Source organism: Synchiropus splendidus, chromosome 10 (assembly GCF_027744825.2).
Source record: "Synchiropus splendidus isolate RoL2022-P1 chromosome 10, RoL_Sspl_1.0, whole genome shotgun sequence".
NCBI classification, from domain to species: domain Eukaryota; kingdom Metazoa; phylum Chordata; class Actinopteri; order Syngnathiformes; family Callionymidae; genus Synchiropus; species Synchiropus splendidus.
The window spans coordinates 17,125,037-17,138,029 of record NC_071343.1 but is presented as its reverse complement, the minus strand read 5'-3'; positions in this window follow the sequence as shown (position 1 = coordinate 17,138,029).

The following is a 12,993-nucleotide window of genomic DNA, read 5'->3' as shown; positions in this document are numbered from 1 at the left end:
CGCATGCTGGAGGCAGTCGGCCAAACCCTCGCCACGCTGTTCTCGGTTCCGTCAGCAGTCCTGCCATGGCGCAGGTGTGGGGAGCTTTTATCAGCAGAGCAGCACCAGATGGAGCGGCTCCAGCGGGCATCTTGACTGTGGATCTAAATGGATGCTTTCGCTCAGAAAACCTTTTAAACGTTGTCGTTGTCTGTTGGTGGTTTCAGAGACTTGGACTGAATGGTACTAAACCAGCTGAGAAACTACTTACATCGTTGGTGTACTGCTTTGTTTCCATCTTCTGGGAAGTCGCCGGATTTTCTGTACCAAGTCACTTATATATTTCTTTTGGTGCGCTTAAGTTTGCTAAAGTTGTCTTTTTTTGGTCTCATTTCAAGTCAAAATGTTGCGCTATTTAGAAAACAAAGAAAAAAAAAACTAGGACTGGAAAAAAATAATTCTCAGATATACATATTTTTCGGTATTTCTGATATATATATTTGATATATAATATAATTACACGGTTGTTGGAAAAAGGTCACTGTGTCAACGCTAAGTTAAAAAATGTTTATTAAGTCAGAAAGTGAGTTTTAAGTTTTGTTTTTTCTAAAGTGGGACCTGCTCAAAACCATGCTGATGCAGTCAACGGGACACAACCCGGCTGCTCAGTCCTTCCACACCAGCTAAAAAACACCTGAAGAGTGCTCAGTTGGCAGAAAAACTGACTCATAAGAGGACAAGAGTTTATTATTTTGAATATGTAGGATAGTTCAATGAATGCTTATTCGTGTTATTACTATGTTATTAAGATGGAAAGTCAAGTTCTGTTGATACACAGTCAAAACAATGTTAACTGACATCATTGGAAAAAAGGCAAAATCACTCACTCATGGCCCCTTTTTTAACAGTTTTACAGCTGTAAAATCAAAATAAACTCTGGTGATTTGCTTATAGTTAAAGTAGCAATAGTGATTAAAATTCAAAATACTTTGTTTTTAAGAACGTTTTCACAATCTCACATCAAATATTGTTGCTCCAACCAAATAACTGCTCTGAAGTTAGTCCCTGAACAACAGAGGAGTCTGTAGGGGTTAGAGCTGCCTTTGGACCAGAGCGGGACACTGTAGAAGACAAAGCCTCACGAAAGGTCAAAGGGGTATTGTTCAACAAACAGGGGGTCACATGACAAAAAAATACCATCTGAGTCTTTTGTGGGGGTGTCAGAGAGAAAGCAAGCAACGAGTGAAGCCTTTGTACGTTTGAAAGTCCTTGTACTTTTTAGTCACAACACCACCCACCGGTGCATGAACACAGACTGATCTCCGGAGTCTGAGTCACCGAGGGGACTCGGATTCTTATCTCCGCTCTCCCACTGCTCTCTTCCCTCCACCACGGACTAGCAGCTCTGTTTGAACAAACCTGGAAGCATCAGGCGTTTCCATCGTGTTTCAACATCTGAGATAGCAGCTGTACCACTGACCCTGACACCGATTACTGAAATTTGCAAAGCAGCACCTGCTCCACATGAAACTCACACCCAGAACCGCAGCCGCTGCCCGGTGACCTCTGACGTCTCCGGGGAGCAAAAGTGAAACGATCAGACAAATAAGCAGTGTCATGCTTTCGCTCGCACATGTGTGAAGGAGCGATGTCTTCAGGTGGAGTCGGGACTGCTGCTCACAACTCAAACTGCAAGAGGCATCACATGAGGTCAACAGTGTTCCGCTCATGCTCCGAAGAGGAGTTCCTGCCATAAACATTCCCAACTCCCTCCAGTCATTACAAATAAATAGTCCTCCGCACAATAGCTAAAGCTCAATGCCATGAGCAGGACACTGTTGTAGTAGTGACGGGCTGGTGAGGCTTCATGAAACAGCACCCTCAGTGTCAGAGCTCAGAAGGTGGCGCTCTCAGTTAAAAAAAAAAAAAAAGAAAACTTTCAAATGAGTTTCAATGAAAAGGTTGTTGGAAGCTAAATATTTTAGATCATGGAGCGCCATCTAGTGGGCTCTGAAAGTGAGGACAGTGTTTCATGAAGCCTCATCAGCCCATCCTTATTTAAAGTTTCAAAAAGTCACTCGCAGAGGGATTGTTTTGTGCGACAAGCACCAGCAAGTCAACCAATCAGGGCCCAGATTTCACGGTGATGTATACAGAGATGGAACATTTCTCATCATTGCAGCTGCTCGCATTCATGACTCACCAAGATGATGGCGCCTCAGAAGGAGCCAATGGGCTCAGTGATCCCTCTATTCCTCTCTGATCCGCCATGTTGACTTTCAACTCACTAGACACCCCTGCAGCCTCCGTCCTCCCGAGCCCCATATACTGACCGCCCTGTTGAATGCAACTGTAGATGCAGTGAATTGTTTTTGTTTTTGGAACCAGAAGCCAACAACCACTAGGTCATACATAGCAAACAAGCGACTAAATCGCCTTTGGTGCGACGTACCTTCAGACATTGGTGATGCTAGCCGTTCTAAAACACATAGCATGCAAAACCAAGTTCAGTAACGCCGCTAGAAACAATGTCAGGACTTCTGTTATCACAGCAAACTATATTAGGTGTTTTTCTTTCTTATTTGTGTTAAATCTAGTGTGTATATAGGTAGATCGCTGTGTGAGAGTGAGATGCTGTCGTACGTGTTGCCAGGCTGCTACGGTGACATTGAAAAAAAAAAAAAAAAAGCATCTGCTGGTCGTGGTCGTAAGTACGGGTGGACGTAAGTCGAGCAGGTCGTACTTGTAATATATATAAACATTCCCAGATTTTTTTTGCTTCGGATTTCAAACGAAAATCCAGAACTCGAACGCCCCCGAAAAAAGCTGGAAAAACCACGTACGCGGACCGATCAGCGGACCCACGACGTGCTTTGTTATTGTGTATAACGCAGCCTCTGTATGCAGACGTGTCCCGTTAGCTACATCTACTGACTGTTTTTTCTTCATATTGAGGTGTAAAACCTTTCCTGTCTCCACACTGGACCGTGGTAGAGTGTCACAGGGGAGCTGCTCGCTCTCCACACCTCCGAGGCTGGAGCTCACTCCAGGGTTTGATGTCCTGTTGTGGGCTGGAGCTGGGACAGGGATGAGGCGAGTCTGGGACAGAGCGTGACTTGGTTTATGACTTTGTCACAGCCAAACTGCACAGAAGCGCACATTCAGAGCTGGACACGCACCGGGCACCTCTTCACTTCTGGAGAGACGTCACTCACTCAGCAACCCCTCCCACATGCAGCGGCCACACACATAGAGGAACAGCGCACCTGCAGCAGACACTCTACATTCACTCCTACAAAAGACTATTTTAATGCTTGGAACGCATTATTTCTTTTTCCATTCATTGTAATGGGAAAAATCGATTCAGATTTTGAACAAATCGCTTCTCGAACAGGCGTCTGGAACGGATTGTGGTCGAGACCACTGTATATATATATATATATATCGCACATGTACTGCATGAAATATCCAGTGCAGTCACAGACGCAGAAGCTGTGTATATATTTGGCTGCATGGCTCATTGCCAGCAGCCTGTGCCTTGGCGTTCAGATTTGGGATCTTTGGAATAGCAGTGGTAGGTCGGCATGTTGCTATAAATGAACCCAGATCCACACTCTGACCCTTGAGTTTGAGTCAGTGTTCCTGCTTAGATCATCACGCGACTTCGGGCCCAGTGCCTCGTGCTCCTGAGGGTTTGTGCTGCAGTATGACGAACAAGTGGCCCTTACAGATCTCTCTTATTCTAAAATTAAAGCTCTGGAACACAAATAGATGCTCATAAAGATTTGTCTGTTTATTACTGAAGCTTGATCGTTTAATCCGTTTGATGGAAATTTGTCGGAGCATACTCTGGCATGGTCTCAAATCTCCAAGCCCTTACATGTGACTGAATTACTGAAAAAAAAGCTCCACTATTCAGCAGCTCACACTCAAGACTGGGGCAGGGTTAGATGTGTCAGGTCAAGGGGAGGTTTGGAGACAGTGACTGCGGTTACATGCGGAGTGTTGCCCGACTAAGGCAGTAGCTCGGTTGAGCTCATGCGTCATGTTCTTCTGGTTTGCACGCAGTGGAAATACAACAAATTACTGAGTAATGCACCTTTGTGACGAGGGGTGGCGCTGTGAGCTCTTCAGTTCTTCCGCTTCCTACGACCATCGAGGAAGAGTAGTGGAAGTTGACCGACTGATGAACTAGTTTCACTTCAGAGGTTTGGGGAATAAACTCTCAGGTTTCTGAATAAATTGACGTATTTTTAAATATAATAATATAAAGTGACTTTGCTCACCGACCTCGGCTAACTTAGCAACCATGCTAACGGTTGCTAACATGGTGGTAATGTCGTCTCCTTAAACCAACAAATCTTATGAAGAAAAATCTGCAGATCATCGTCGTCGCGAGTTCCAAAACACAGCTGACACCGCAGACATCAGCTAAGACCAAGGAACACACGTACGGCATCAGGTTATTCAACGTCATTACAGTGTTATTAGTCTCTCCAGTAGTAGTAGAAGACTAAGCTGTTTACATGCATTTTAAAAGTCTGAACTTAGCCGGACTAATGGTTTTCTGAGCCGTAACGTTAGGGGGGTCACAGGACAAGACACAAGTCCAAATCACCCCAGATTTGGACTTGTGTGGAGGAGAGAGAGGGAACATGTTGGATGAGCAATGTTGGAAAAGAAGTTACATAAGAAAAGAGCCCTTTTATTTAACACCTGTTTTTCTTCATTCTTAAATTTCCAAGAAAAAAGTGACTCTCATTTCAATCAATTCCACCAAAATGTGTCTTGGAACTTGGAACAGTCCCCTCATGTTGTTTAGAGCAGTGATTCTGAACTAAGGGGCCTGAAAATAAAGAAAAAGAATCAGCTTTACACCTGTGGGCCACGAGGGTCACAGAGCACTCAGTTTTATACACCACCCACTATTTTATTTTGCTGGCAGCAGTGTATCATTTGACTGACAAAAGGAGAAAAAGTAGCTTCGAAAACAATTGTAAAATGTCAAACAGGTTCAATATTTCCTGCGTGGGAAGAGCCGACCACTCCCGACTTGAGATGCGCAACGGAATGTAGTTCATCTAGACACCAGCAGAGAGAGAGAAAGAAGGAGGCAGAGGAGGGAGTTTTTACACCTTGATGAATTGATGATAAAAAAAGCTGTTTTTTACTCATCTTACTTCGATGCGTTCCTTCAGTTGTTCAGTTGTAGCAACAGCCAACTTAAGTTCCGTGACCATCTGATGTGTTTAGTCATTTTATAATGATGGTGTGTCTCTTGGAATTGTTCACAACCATTGTGTCCATGCTACGTGTTCTGCTTTCCTCTTGTTGGGATGTTTTTTGTGTTTGTTTTTCTGGCTTGGAGGATGAGCGTCTGGATCGTAGAACTGTGTTGTGTAACCCCACAGAAGTTTGCAAAGATGTCTGTCTTCTGGACTGAAGGTTACAAGTTTGTTCCTCCACATTTGTCGCACAAACATGATTCACTGCAAGCTTCCGCTTCTAACTTTGCTGAGTAAATGAATGTGCCAACACACACACACACACAGGGCCCTGATGCCCCTCATGGCCCGACAGCTGTGTTATGTCGGCCGGCGCTAACAATACAACAATTCTGGAAAAATACTGATAGAAGTGAGGCGGGAGAAGGACAATAGAGGCTTGACAGAGCCGAGCACTCACACATGGGCTTTACAACCATCCACACTTGCACATCAATCTCAACAATACGCCGCTGCCATCCGTGTCTGAATAAGAGGATCACTTTTTTGGCCGGTGAAACCAGTTGTTGTCAGAGATGCCCGCGAAGACGTGCTGAGGAGCTACTTGATCTGGTGCTGTAATAATATGTGATGCATCCATCTGGCCAACACATTGATGGAGGGAGTGGCAGTGAATATTTGCTGCAGTTGAGAAGTCAGAAAAGATGCACTTATAACAGTATTGTTGCATGACAGTTATGACGACTCTTTCATTTCTGAGGAGGAAGTCAATGGAAGTTTGTTTTCACACCTGATTTGTCAGTGCGTGGATCATTTCACTGGCAAAATATTTGGGCTGTTCTCATCCTGTTGGCTTTAACCTTCGGTGCTGTCTCTCTCTCGCTTGCTTGGTTCGCAAGTGCGTTGCATCGATGTCGCCGTCTGCGATGAAACCTACAGTGACAGAGCAAGATCGCATTTCAGATCGAGAGGCCTGATCTCCCCAAGAGATTCGGGAGTCAGGTTTTATGAGCATTTTGAAGAAAGCTGTTTCTAGATGGCGCCAGAGTGAGGAGGCTTTCTTTGGGGCGATGACTGTTGCCTGTTGTTTCCGTCATGCTGTTACTTGTTATCCAGATCCTACGGAAGTGAAGAAGGTGGCAGGCATCTTCCTTTCCAATTTCCTCTTCTGTTAGCTCCTATCAATATCATACAATGATACATCATGAGACAATCCTGTGGTCTGGGGGGGGAATTTGTCCCCATAATCTATTCCAAAAAACATTGGGGGCAACAGACATAAACTTTAGACGTGTTCAAAAATCTTTGTGTGTGGGGAGAGACGATTGCTCCCAACTGTGACATGGAACAGCGACACGACAGAGAAACAAGGAAGCTAATGGGTTTGATTTGATGATGACAAAAACATTTTAAAACCTGGAGCCCATCCGCCGCCATGTTCACCTGGTCTAGACTTTTTTATTCCACAAGCTACAGCTGTCGTTTTTTTTTTAGTTTGTATTGCGATTGCCCCCTAGAGCGCCGCTTAAGGTTTTGTACCTCTGGGCCGCGAGAGGCTCAGTTGTAATACAGTTGCAACATATGGTGGCAGTAGTGAGTCACTGAATTGACTTGACAACTGCAAATCTGTGATAGTTACCAACTATGGAGACGTTCTTGGAAAAAAAAAAAAGAGAAAGAAAGTGATGGCGCCCCCAACAGTAAACACTGTTCACCTGTTGGAGCAGTTACAACATTTTATGGCGATACTTTCGTTTAGACATTACTGGGAAATGTGGGCCCCGAGATGAAAAAGGTGAAGGACCCCATGCCAAAAACATTGTGGGTTCCCAGCAGTTGATTGTGTTCCTGTTCTTCATGGTTAACCATTGCAGTTGAAATGGATTGAGAAACTCATGAGTCGCACAAGTGGGAAAAGCTGTGCTGTGGATGGATCAAAGTTCATGTGTCGTGGCGGTGTGCTTTAGGTTGAGGGGTGTGTGTGTAAGCACCACATGAGCTTTCCTCAGCTCTCAGATAGTTTTCCAGGAATAATGCAGCAGCATTATATATTTCCCGGGCTGCGAGTCTCAGTGGGGCGCTGCAGCACGCCGTCTTGTTCTGAAGGCGATAAATATTTTACAGCTGTTGCCACGGCTTCTTTGCCACCCTATCTTTGGAGGGTTTTTCACTCCCCTTCATGTGTTCACTGCAGCTCAGGCTTTTATGGTTAATTCTGGTTCGAGGCTTCACCGGCGCCCAAGCAATAGATCCATGAGTAATGAGTCGACCGCATCTGTTTCTACTGAGGATGGTTGAACATGCAGCCGGTGGATCAGAACTGCTGTGCCAAGTCTCGATCTGAGCTCCGGGAGATTCATTTGACCCTTAATTCGAACTGCCTTGGTCATGAAAAAGTGAAACCGAAAAATGGTCACAGTTAAACAAGACACTCTGACACCAAACCAGAAAACCCAAACCAGATCTAACCAGGATCAACGTAACGTCGAAGGAAAACATGACACTTTCTAAAGATGTTTGTGCGAGTTTGTTTTTTCCACAAAGCTTACGGATACGGCCCGGATGGAGCAGTACCACCATGGGGGGGTGTTGCTGTTACTACCTGATACGTAGCTCTAATGAGACACGAAGAAGACATAACAATGGAGGAGATTCTCCGACCTCCAGCTGCGATAAAACGTCCTCACTGACCACCGCCTCCTACAACGCTGCCTCTGTTTTCCTCTTTTGAGCGAGAGGTACATATCAATGCTTCTTCCACAGTCGCCATCTTTGTTTTGGAGTTTGTGGTTGTCATACACTTTTGACCCTAGGCTGCTCCCCCTGGTGGCTATAATGGAGAACAGCATTACCAACGTAAATAACTTATGGAAAGTATGTGATCAGCGATGGTAACATGGTTCGAAACGGACGGGTACAATTTCGTACATAACTTAGTAACACGTCTTATATCGCAACCTTTTTCAGTAACAAATGCGTTACTATTTCAAACAAGGTAATCAAATTCAAGTTACTTATCTAAGTCACAGTGCGTTACTATTGTTGCCAGTGTCTGCTTTAGATGACAGTACTGACCCTGCAGGGTCTACCAACCCGCAGAAATCACCGGTTAAAGTGAGCGGAATAACTTTGATTATATTTTTCTTTGGTGCAGGAACAAATTTTCTCTCAACAGTCAGAAATAAAATGATGCTCTGGCGCGACGGAGCGTAAAGGCGAGTCACAGCAGCCACTTAGGTGTAACTACTGCCTCCAAGAGGAGACGTGACGCACTGAGACTTAATAAACTTTTGCCTTGTAGTTAAAACAAGCAAAAAAAGTAAAATTATAATAAATATAATGGGATGGGAATACATTTTATTATATAAATGGCAATATATCACTGTTTTGTTTTTCATACAGTGTGATTTTCACACCAATGGCTTAGAGCGTGTCAAAGCAAAACATTGACTGTACATTCATATGACTGAGACTGTGCTAAAAAAAATGACCCCAAACATTAAAAAACACTGGAGCGTAGCACTCCAACCTCAAAACTGACAAAAACAATGAGAGTTGTAGCCGGCTGCCAAATGTAACTTGACAAGTAACTTGTAATCTAACTTAGTTACTTTGAAATTCAAGTAATCATCAAAGTAACTAAGTTACTTTTTGAGGGAGTACTTTTTCAAAGTAACTGTGGCAACACTGAAAGGGAGCCTGTCTCACAACACTGTGGCTTTTGAACCAAAATATCCAGTGGTGAAACAGGAGACATCAATGTCCTAATGGAATTCAGGTTTTACATAGTTGTGTTAGGCGTATTAGAACGAACACTTTCATGGGTATATTGACTCTCATTTTTGATTTAGTGCGGTGTGTGTGTACGCATGGTGGAGCCCTGGAAACTTCACAGACGTTCTTGTCAGACTGTGTTTTACAACATTTCAAGACTGGAATGATCTTAATGATTTAGTTCAAAACTGTAATTATACTAGTCATATTCAGATGCCAGTGAGCAAGCATGTAAAATCTACTGAACTGCCTCAGAGAAAACACGAATCAAATAATAGTTCCTTTGTTTTCAAGTTACTTCTGGTACTCACCCACTCTCATGTTTAAAGTCGCTCAAATAGTTTATTCCCAACTATTCATATGATTATTGGACACTTTCACGACCACTGTCAATGTGGAAAGTATATTAAGTATGCCAATTGATACTTTAAATATTTGCCTTCAAAATGATGTTGATATTGAAATGGATTCTAATACAAGTACATTCGTTACTTTAATCATCTTCCTGGTATTGAATCATTTTGATACTTGAACACCAGTCATGTCAGGTCAAGGTGTTACGGCAGGGGTAACTGGGCTTGGCTCTTGCCTCCACTGCTGTGACAATATCAGTAGTAGCCCTGTGGGGGGAAGTAGCCCACGAACATGAGGAGAAACCTTGATAGCGATCTTCAATGGGGAGGGTGCTTGTGTGTCACCCTTTTAAAATGACTCAGTCAGTCAGGTACTGTGCATTTTGGGGGGTGTTTTTGCCAGAGCTTTAAAATGCCCATGTTACTCTGCGTGCAAATAGCAGAATGACCAATACCTGACCTGTTTAAAAGATGGTGTTCCTGCTCCTGTTCATGCTTGATTCAGGGGGAGTCACCACTAAAGATGTGCTGGTGAGGCTTCATGAAACAGTGTCCTCATTTTCAGAGCCCATGTCTGTCATGTTAAAACTATTCAGCCTTGAACAACTATTTCAGTGAAAGTTCCCATCATTTTTAAACTCACCTTTTGAGCTCTGAAAATGAGTGTTTCGTGAAGCCTCACGAGCCCATCACTAGTCAAATGCACAGCTAGGTCTCCGCTACGCTATAGACTTGAATCCAGTCTCTAGAGCAGGCGTGTTAAACAGCAGCTGCGGATATCTGAAACCGGAGGCACTGTTTCATGAAGCCTCACCTGCCTATCACTCGTGTATTTGCCGTTTGGTCATTTTGTTGGACTGAATTCACTGAATGAAACATTATCCAGACCCCTTTTCATAAAGACTTCATTACCACTGTGTGTCTCTATGGAGTGATGGCAGCCTGCCAGGTGAATGTTGTAAAGCGTGACACAGGGATAAACAGAAGGTATTATACTGCATTGTTTTGCATCATGTTCAGAGTATCTTAACTTATCTTAGGTGACCTTTGGAGTGTGTGTGAAGGGAGGGAATGAAAAAAAAAACATGAGAAAGTGAACAGCTCATGCAAACTGAGCGCTGGGGAAGTGTGCAAGCTGCACAAACATCAGAGGCCACTTCCCCCAGGACTTTTAAATATAGGAAGGGTCGAACAGGTGATGGTGCTGCACCGACTGATCAACCTGTGGCTGAAACAGAGAAAACCTCAGAATGTTTTGATGTGCTCTGCCACGCACCAGTGAGCTGTTTCCCAGAAAGCCTTGGGGGTGATCCTTGCCGCACGCAAACCAGCTGCTACTGTTCGCGTTGTGTCAGACATCAACTCAAAGATTGGAGAACAAATGTGTGTACGGCAAAGATTTACACACTTCAGTCACTTGAGCTTCCATGGCCAAGTCCAAAATATTCTGCGAAGCCAGAACAGCACGTGTTTGGCCATCGGTGCAGAGGAGCCCCACAAGCTGCCTCGTGGTGTGGAAGCACTTTCTGAGCTTGGCAGCGATACGCACCACTGTCGGGCTTTATTTTCTCCTCAGGTCAGCCATATTTGTTCTGGTGTCTGATCTGCATCCAGAGGAATCAGGTTCACTGGATGTTCTTTTCAAATGAGGAGATTAGAAGATATTGAATTTGTTCATGTGACATCACCACCCACAAAAAAAAAAATCTCAGTGTCACAGATAGTGGGTGGGTGAGTGAATGGACCTGAGTGGATGGACAGGTGGTTCGGTGAATGGATGGATGGACGGACGGACGGGTGGATGGATTGATGGACGGACGGGTGGTTGGATGGATGGGCGGACAGACGGACGGACGGATGGATTGGTGGGTGGGTGAATGGGTAGGTGGGTTTGTGTATGGATGGGTGGATGGATGGATGGATGGGAGGGTGGGTTGATGGATGGCTTGGTGGTTTTTGGCTGGGTGTATGGATGGACGGATGGATGGATGGACACACGGACACACAGATGGACAGACGGATGGATGGATGGACGGACAGGTGGATGGATGGACGGATGGATGGATGGGTAGGTGTATGGATGGGTGGATGGGTAGGTGTATGGATGGGTGGATGGATGGATGGATGGATGGATGGATGGATGGGTGGATGGATGGATGGATGGATAGGTGTATGGATGGGTGGATGGATGGATGGGTGGTGTGTGGATGGGTGGATGGGTAGGTGTATGGATGGGTGGATGGATGGATGGATGGATGGGTGGATGGGTGGATGGATGGGAGGGTGGGTTGATGGATGGCTTGGTGGTTTTTGGCTGGGTGTATGGATGGACGGATGGATGGATGGATGGACACACGGACACACAGATGGACAGACGGATGGATGGATGGACGGACAGGTGGATGGATGGACGGATGGATGGATGGGTAGGTGTATGGATGGGTGGATGGGTAGGTGTATGGATGGATGGATGGATGGATGGATGGATGGATGGGTGGATGGATGGATGGGTGGGTGGATGGATGGATGGATGGATGGATGGATGGATGGATGGATGGGTGGGTGGATGGATGGATGGGTGGGTGGATGGATGGATGGATGGATGGATGGGTGGGTGGATGGGTGGGTGGATGGACGGACGGATGGGCAGGTGGATGGATGGATGGATCAATGGATGGATGGACAGACGGATGATGGATCATGTTTGGGTCACGTTTGACCAGGAATTCCTCCAGAACTGGGAATCAACCTCATCCCAATCTCAAGTGGCTAAAAGCACAACGTCTTCTGGAAAAGGTGTCTGGAAAATGACCCTCTCTTTCTCGTACCTTGTCTCCGCTGCCTCCTTCCTGACCCAGTCCGATGGGTCATGTCCCAATGTTCAGGGCAACAGGTGACAACAGGTCTGAATCCATCAGTGAACCTTGACCTCTGACCTCTGACTCACATCTGTCTGGGTTGCAACAGTAAAGCAAACTGCCCACGAGCAAACAGGCTGCTTGCATCTGTACGTGTTGAGGTTATATTTGCGTTCACAGTTCGCCAGAACTCTTCTGGCGTCTGTTGATCGTGGCTTATGCAAAGATAAAGCATCTACCGACTGCCGTCATGTGACTCAGACCACCATTTTGTTTTGAAATCACAATGTGACACACCCCACTTCTTGCCACCAGGACGCCTCTGGCACACACCAGGGCCGAAGCATTAACATGGCCTCTTCAGTCTTCAGCCCCACCAGATGCTGAAGCAGCCAATATGGAGGGCAGTGGGAGAAACACACGGAGAGTTGCTGCTTCCAAATGAAGAACATGGGAACAGAGAAAAGTTTGTCACCGCTTGACTCATAACTCTGGAGTCAACATTCCCATGGACAGGATTATTTTTAGACCTTTCCTTGTGTTGACATTTCCCTTCTGACCTCACACGTGACCAGGACCTCCAGCTGACATGATGATGTGGTCAGTAGCAGCACAATTGATGATTGATGAAGTATTAAATATAAGCTTTTATTTTGACTCATGTTTGGGATAATTCGAAATCTGGAGTTCTGTAGGAGGTCTGTAAATGTAAATCATTACTCACAAATATGACGAGTTTAAAAATGCATCTAAACAAGAGGTGACAAAAAAACCGACAAGTATTTTCCTAAGGAAAAGTAGATT